Raw genomic sequence first — 8726 nt, 5'->3', positions numbered from 1 at the left:
TTATAATTATTCTCTGTAAGGTCTTAAACCTTGAACTGCCTTGAGATAACATCTGTTGTGAATTGGCGCTATACAAATAAAACTGAATTGAATTGAATTGAATTGAATTATTTTTTTGCATGTTTGTCTCACTTTAATGTTTCTGATCATCAAACTAATTTAATTATTAGTCAAAGATAACACGAGTAAACACATCATGCAGTTTTTAAATGAAGATTTTTATTATTAAGGGTAAAAATAAATTACATTGCCCTGTGTGAAAAAATGTTTGCCACCCCCCTGTTAAAATATAACTTAACTCTTAGCTCAATTTCTCTAGCTGCACCCAGGCTTGATTGCTGCCATACCTGTTTGCAATCAAGAAATCACTTAATTGGACCTGCCTGACAAAGTGAAGTAGACCAAAAGATCCTCAAAAACTGGACATCATGCTGAGATCCAAAGACATTAAAAAACAAATAAGAAAGAGAATATATAAAAAATAAGAAATCTTTTTCACACCACTGTATATGGTCTCATTGAGACTTACCTGTCTGCCTGTTGATGATTTGTTCTGTTTTAACCACCGATTTCCAACTCTTACCTGGTGCTCCTAATAGGAATGGATAAATTGTGTGGAAGCATTTGATACGCCTAGTTTGGCGACATCTGCTGGTTAACTGGTAATATCACATTTCAGTACATTGCAGTGTCATTAAACTAAGGCTCTTATTGAGCACAGAAAACAATAGACATCTTATTAAAACTTGCCGGTTTGTGATTATGTTTTAGAAATGACTCTTCACATCTTCCCATTATATCATTACTCTATGTGACTTTAGGTGGGAGAGGTGGCAATTAATTGTCTGACAGATGTAGTCGTGCTTTAGTAACTTAGTGTGTATATTAACATGGATTCTGTGCTTGTGACAAACTCTGGAAAGTTGGGTAAGGGAATGGGACATTTTACAACAGTATTTGCTTTGAGTTTGCTCTTCTTCTTGCTCACTCCCTCTCTAGCTTTGTAGATGTCAGGGTTCCTGCATCCTTCCCCGTCCTGTTGGGTTTTTTTGTATCCCCCTGGTGTTTCCCTCATCTCCTTTCCTCCACTCTCCTGGACCAACTATTGACTGACTCATTTTACCTGTGTGTCCCTTTTATTTTATAATCTTCCCTCAGTCTTCTGTTCATTGCTGGTTTGTTGTTTATCAATCACATGCCCATTATTCCCCACACGCTCATCACTCTCCACCCTCCTGTGGTTTGTTGTCTTTTGTTGCTGGATCCCCTGGACTCTTCCTTTGTTTGTTGGACTTGTTTCCCCACTTGTAAGTTTGTGTCTTGCCTGCTACTGCAGTGCCTTTTCGTTGTTACTTTGTATATCTGTTTACGTTTGCCTGCCTTCGGCAGTGATTTTTGTTTGTCACTTTGTAGCTATTTCTTATTCAGTGAGTTTGTAGTTTGTGCTTAGTGGTGCTTTGTTTGGTTAGCCGGTTCTTTGTGTGTTTAGTTTGTTAATTCGTCTTTTGCCTGTTTTCAGTTGTCACTTTGTCTGTTTATGGTTTTTTTTGTACTTATCCACAGTGTTTTCGGGTCTCTTTCAGTGGGTACTTTTCTGGTGTTTGTTGGTTTTTCCCCCGTGTTCCCTGCATTGTGTTAATAAATTACCCTTTTTGTACTTACTCGTTCGTCCCTGTCAGTCATATGCTTACAGTAGAAGACCCGTTCACATGGCTTGTACGATGCTGGTATATCTAGATAGGATTTGAAAACATGAAAAAGACTCGGGTAGAAAAAGACTTCTGCTCTTGTAGGCCAGTGTTTTAATGGTTGTTCTTTTCTGAAGTGGGAAGGCTCTGACAAATAACGTTTAATTGTATTATAGCGGCCCTTTGAATTGTCTGTGTTGTGCCTACATGGGATCAAAACAGGTGAAAAATTGTATATCCTTTCCTTATCCAACAGTGTTTTTTTTTGTAATAGATTAAATTCATCTGACCAACACGGCTGTTCAAAAGGTCCAAAAGTTGTTAAAGGCAACAGCTTTTCTGGAAGGTCCTACTGCATCCTCTGATGAAGCTGCCTGCACTAACTGTAATTGTTATTTTTACATAACCTATACTGGTGGTATCTATATACCACCAATGATAAACTCAAGTCTGTCTCTTACCTGTGATATTGATTGAGTCTCTTGTTGTGCTCCTGTTATTTCTGTACATTTTGCTGTAACTCTTGCATCTGCTTTTTGAGCAGGCGTTTGACTGTCAACGGCCAGTGTTTTAAACCTGGGGTCAAGGACTGTGGCCATAGGCAGGACTTGCATGTTTTCCATATTGCACCTTGTCTCTAAGTAATGTTATGAGGATGTGTTAAGCTGGAACACATTAAAGCAAGGTTATTTTGGATAATTCGGAATAAAAAGAATGACCTATGAGGCTGACATCATCTTTTCTTGTGAGAGCTTAGTTGTCGCCAAAGGTGTGTCCACCTCCTAAATTAATTTATGCTGACCTCTGCCTGAAGTTTAGAGAATCTCTCATGCTCTTGTGCTAGTCTTAAATAACCTTTCTGGCTCTGTTGCACATATCAGAGAGCTCTGGGGTTGCCTCTAGTGCCTTTTTACTACCAAATTTAAACTGTGAGCAAAACAAGGTACATTTCATAACCTGAGTAACTTGACACAATTTGCCATGATTGATGCATCATCTGTAATTAAACAGTGAACTTTATGTTTAAGGCCCCATTTATTTATGAGCTGTTCTTTTGCATTCTTCAAATTTTCTGCAGTGTGGACAGTTTAAGGTCCTCATTAACATAATGGCATGTGCATACTAATAATGGCATACTTTTGTTTTGAAATCTCACTATGGTGTCAAGCTGCCTGTATCAAGCTCATCATCCCTGACTCTTAAGTCTGTTCTCTGATTCTGACCTGTTTTTCTGTTTTTGGGTTTCCCTTCTGGATTGTGGACCCTGGAGTCTGTTGCCTTCTCTGACTGTGTTTTCTGTCAGGATCCACTGAGGCGCCACATCTGTCAATTCAGCACAGGGTTAAAATAAATATTTCTCTATCCTTTAATTATACTGTTAGTATATAAAGTTTGTTTAAAGTTACAAAATTGTTTTTCTGGATGGTAAATGTAAGGTAAAAGAAGGATAAAGGAAAATTTATGCTTCAGGTTTGGTTTCACTCCACCACTTGGCCTGAATAGACTTGTTAGATGAAACAAAGGATGCGGAGGATGTGAAGGATGTCATAATCACACCTCGCCCCAATCCCTCTTAACACTTAAAAGTGTTAAGTGTTAAAAGTCATTAAGTGTGTCCAACCTGGTGCAGGTGTGAATTGGGACTGCTCTTTTTGGGGATAGATACTTATATTATAATTTGTCATAAAACGTGATCTGATCTTCATCTAAGTCAAGTGTATTAAAAAATATAAAGTGCTTAAAATAATAACGCACACAAATACAAAAAAATCTGATCTTTCACTTCTTTATTAAAAGCAAACATAAAAACCTCATACTGCTAGTGGAAAAAGTATGTGAACTCTTGGAATTAATAACTGCACATCATTCAGGAGGAATTTTAGCCCATTCTCCCTGGCAGAACTGCTTTAGCTCTGTCATGGTTCTTTATACCTCAATAATTCGAGCTTATTTTCCCTACACCCATTCAAGGTGGCTGTTAGCTTTGTGTCAAATGCTGATTGCAACCTACAGAAACACACAGCTTAGCTGGCTTAGCCAGGTAAATAGTAGAAAGATATTTACACTGGAGACAAAGTGGAAGGAAAGGAGAGGTAGTCATTAAGACTCCAGAAACTGCTGGCTGTTACTGGTCCAAACACATTTATCCACCCCAAAGAGGACATTTTCTTTTACAGGACAATATACTAAAAGGATGGCCACTTACTAATTGTTTTGGCAAATGTACCTGTGGTTAGCTGTCCAAGTTCTATTAAACAGCAGTGCACAGCCATTTCCCAAAGCCTTTGTCAGCATCAAATAGAAGCAGACTGACAATTTCAGGTGTACACTATAGTCAACTGTGTAATAGTTGAAAAACTAAATAGTAAACTAAGTAGTAGTAAGTGGCCAAGTAGAATAAAAAGCATAAGATGATATTAGCAATGTCATTTTAAATTCAAATATTGAATAGATATATAGTATACAGTAGATGTCATCAATATCTGATGGGGGAATCATTAATTCTGGGCTTCCCTATCCACTGAGCCACTTGCTCACCTGTGTGATACACTGCTGCAAATGCAAATGGCAACAATAAACTCTTAATTTCAATTGTTTATTTTAAACATGACAGTAATAAAACTACAGTGTAAAATTTTACTTGCTCAGTCAGGGTACATGCCAGAATCCACAGAAATTGGAAGAGACTTACAGACAGAAGGTCAGGTCAGGCAGACAGGCAGTTGCAAAGGCACCAGGTCGATCAGAAGAAAGCAGAATCTTGACCTGACAAGGGGGTGCTGCTTATATATAAATATAAGTATAATACTTCCAGTTTTGAGGGACTTATTTGGTAGCTGTTCACTGAATGCTTAATGTGAACTTTATGAATGCTTCAAGATACGGATGGATAATGGCCCAAAACATATGGGGCGGCAGTAGATCAGTTGGTAGAGCAGTCGTCTACGAAGTAGTGGTTCCATTCCCGCTTCCTATGGGACATCTACTTGTCGAGGTGTCTGTGGACAAGACACAAAAACCCTGTAGGGGCACTGATATGTGCTGTCTGACCACAAGTATGTCAATATCACTATTAACAGCTTCCCAAGAAGGATATGATACGTACTTTATTGGCCACATTAGTCGCCTGATCTCAACTGAAAACAGCATGGCTTTCACTAACTGAAGGCAAAACTAAAGGTAGACTGACATTATGTGTTTCATTAGCTCACTCTCCAGTCAACACGTGCTTTACTCAGCTTTCAGCCATCTTGAAAGCTCTGCCACATTCAACGTCAACAGCCACCACCTCCTCTGGTTCATCACTCAACAGTCCATGACACCTCACAGTCTTCTATCTGGTTCACTCCTCCCTGCCCCTCGACAGACACTCACCAAGACTTCAGTGAGTACTCCTATATAACATTACCAAAGATCCAGCCAGACTCGATCTAACTCTGTCTCCTCTTCTAGACAACCATACTCAACCAACAACAGCTCTGTTCAGCTGCAGGTTCCTGAGATTCATCCACTGCATTATCATTATTGTTAATAAACCTTCATTATCTTATATTCTTGTTGTGTGGCAATGGAGTCGGATCCTAGTTTTGTGACAATGTCATCCTTCTCCTAAGGTCTCCAAACTCAGAGTGCAGAACAGACCTTGATGTATGCCATGAGCTAAATTGTGTTGGGCTTATGAGAAAATTGTTCAACAATCTGTAAGTGTTGGTGTAGGTTTGATCCTCTAAGTTACTCCAAAACCTTTCAGAAGACATCTGAATCTCAGTTAGAGTGACTAGTGGGTCCTTGATCACCTTGCACATCCTTCTTACTGGGTTAGTCGCTTGAACTTTAGAAAGGGTCCAGATAGTTCCACACTTCTTTCATTCAACACTACTAAGGCCACTATGCTCCAGGGAGCAATCAGACCCTAACAGGTTCCAGTTTTTAATAATGCATTGGACAGTTCTTAACCCAATTTTAGTTTTTTCAGCAATCTCCTTAAACTATTTTCTTTGCTTGATGCCAATAATTTGGTCCTTCTGAAACAGATTAACATATTCCACAACTACAGGAAGTGCAATGATAGATACTGTCAGTGATTTCTGGAAGGAAAGGAGAAGCTACTCATCAGTTGAGCTTAAATAACTTGTTGCCAGCTGAGACATAATCAACCATGCAGTAATTATCCAGTGGATAATTACGTTTTTTGGACGGGCAGTGTATTTGTCCAAATTATAATAGAGAAAGCACAGTCACCGCTGTCTCTACTGCCATTTTAAAATAGAAACATCTGCTTATTTATTAAAACCTGTTTCTGTATTTTTACTGTCCTCAGTGTGTCATTAATTTACACTTTAATATTCAGATTTGTTGTCAGCAGGGGTAAGGCCATGTGAGTATAGGTGTGGGTCTATGAGAGCAGGGGCAGAGAGACAAGTAAACAGGGGCTGGGCCAGGCAAAAATGTAACAGACACCAGTCAAACACGCAAAATCAGTAGAACTAATAGGTAGAACCGCCTCCACCTGGTTTAAACCTTTTGGCAATCATTACTGTGCAATTGAAAGATGAGAGCTGCTCCATCATTTTGCAGCCCATGCTTTGCTTATTGTGATAAAATTAGCTGGCTGAGGGAGCAAAAAGCAAATGTGGAGTACCTCAATCAAGTCAATTTATCTAGAGTGCGTCATCTAGTGGGAGCACATTAGAATCACAGGGAAAATAAAACATTTACAAAGTTTATTTATTTAATTTTTTCAAGTTCGGCAGGCCGGATAAAAAATGTGGCCCCCGGGCCTTAGTTTGCCCATGTCTGCCTTAGACAGTCTGACATAGCTGTATGCTGAAGGTAGCTCTGCGCTTTGGATAAAAGCGTCTGCTAAATGACTAAATGTAAAGCTCTCATACTGAAAGTGTCATGATCCCTGCCTGTCCTTGTCCCAGTTCTAATATTTTCCTGTTCATGCTCTCGCTCTCTCTCTTTTTTCCCTTCTGTCTTTGCCCCTGTATGTCTCTCATTTTCTTGTCTCTGTCATTCTCCTTCTCACATTTTCTCCTTCTGTCTTTGTCTCTCTTCCTGTCTTCCTCTTCTTCTGTTGAATTTCTGACATATGTGGTCCATTTCCTGTTCTATGTTTCTGCCCCCGCTCACTCCGATAACTCGTGTGGTTCTGAACCTAGCTCTCAACCCTGAGCATCTGCTTAAGCCCTTTCTGGAAACTGCAAGTTTATTTGAACCCCTGACTCTGACCCCGTTCTGTTGTCTGATCTGCCTTTCTGGATTTTGGACTGTGGACCTTTGTTAACTGTGCTTCTGACCTTCTGCCTAACTGCTGACTATTGGATTGTGGAGCTGTTTACTGATTCTGACCTCTGCTATCTCCTCTTACTCTGCTACTGCATTGTGGACTTTGGACTTTGTTTACAGTTTGTTTACAGTTCTGGACTTTTTAGTTTTGTGCACTTCCCCTGCCCTGGACCCTTTAATTATCTTTTCTCCTGTAGTCTTTCTTTGTTTTCTCACTTATCAGTAGTTTTCTCCTGCTACTGGTTTCTAAAGCTGCTAGTAACATATTTTAGAGGTCTTCACCCAAAACAGGCTTGTGAAAAGCCGACCCCGGGCCTAAAGTAAATTTTAAAGAGACCCATACTGACAAAGAACCAATCACAGCCAGACCCCACTCAAATAGAAAGGACAAAAACAAATGCTGGAAGTAATAATGTTGATGTGTCAGATGATTTTGCCTCCTTTTACTAATTTTCCTTTAACTTGTTCTGTATCCACAAAAACAACTACTGTATTTTTTTATGCTCATCACTTTCACCTCAATTATCTTCAGTTTCAGTTTCAGGTTCATTTAAATGCATTTGGGACTTGAGACTCAAGATTTTTGCTCCCTCAGACATACAATCAGAGCAAAGTATGTAAAAGATGTAAAGGATACATGAGCACACTATTAATTCTTAAAAATATTTCTAACCGTTAACTGATGTCACTAATATGATTAAGCTAATAATTATTTATTTTTCTGCTTTTGCAGAAAATGTAATTACTTTGGATATCACCTGAGATAAGTTTTATTGAAAGCAGACATCTTTTAGTTTGTTAGCTTTGGTAGGTACACTGCCTGTCTAAAAAAACAAAACAAAAAAACAAACAAACAAACAAAAAAAAAAAAAAAAAACAAAGAAATCCCCAACTGGATTTAACTAAGCAAATAGGTAAGAGCCTCCCATTGGATAATTACTGCATGGATAATTATTTTTCAGCTGGCAACAAGCTATTTAACCCTAACTGATGCAGTGGGTAGTTTCTCATTACCTAAACAACCATGTCAGAAGACACATTCTGTAGTCGTGGAAAAATGTTAATCTGTTTCAGAAGAGTCAAATTATTGGCACGCATCAAGAAAGAAGAAGAAAAAGAAAACATCTAAGGACATTGCTGAAACTACTAAAATTGTGTTAAGAATTGTCCAATAGAAGAAGAGAGGAGGGTGATGTGATGCACCCATCATGTGCTTACCGTGCAAGCCTGTGGGCACAGTGCTATGATCTGGGGTTGCTGGAGTTGGTCAGGTCTCAGTTTAGTGCACAGTATGTGCACAAAGAATGAGGTCAGCTGACTACCTGAATGTACTGAATGTATATTCAATGTAACTTAAGTTGTCAGGTGTTTTTTTTTTCTGATGGCACGGGCCTATTCCAAGATGACAACGCCAGGATTCATCAGGCTCAAATTGTGAAAGAGTGGTTCAGGGAGCACCACACACTATTTTCACACATGGCTTGACCACCACAGAGTCTAGACCTTAACCCCATTGAGAATTTTTAGAATGTGTTGGAGAAGATTTTGTGGAGAGGTCTGATTCTACCATCATCTTGGTGAAAAATTAATGTAACTCTGGACAGGAATAACATTGCAGACACTGTAGAAGCTTATTGAATGGCAAATGCTACAGGCGGTCCAAAGCTAAAAGCAGTCCAACAAAATATTACATTATGTGACATCTTTTGGATGGGCAGTATATATAAATTGGAAATGACCCAGAAA

This window comes from Anabas testudineus, chromosome 8, assembly GCF_900324465.2.
Source record: "Anabas testudineus chromosome 8, fAnaTes1.2, whole genome shotgun sequence".
Taxonomy (NCBI): Eukaryota; Metazoa; Chordata; class Actinopteri; order Anabantiformes; family Anabantidae; genus Anabas; species Anabas testudineus.
The sequence above is the reverse complement of the archived record's forward strand: the minus strand, read 5'-3'. Positions refer to the sequence as shown.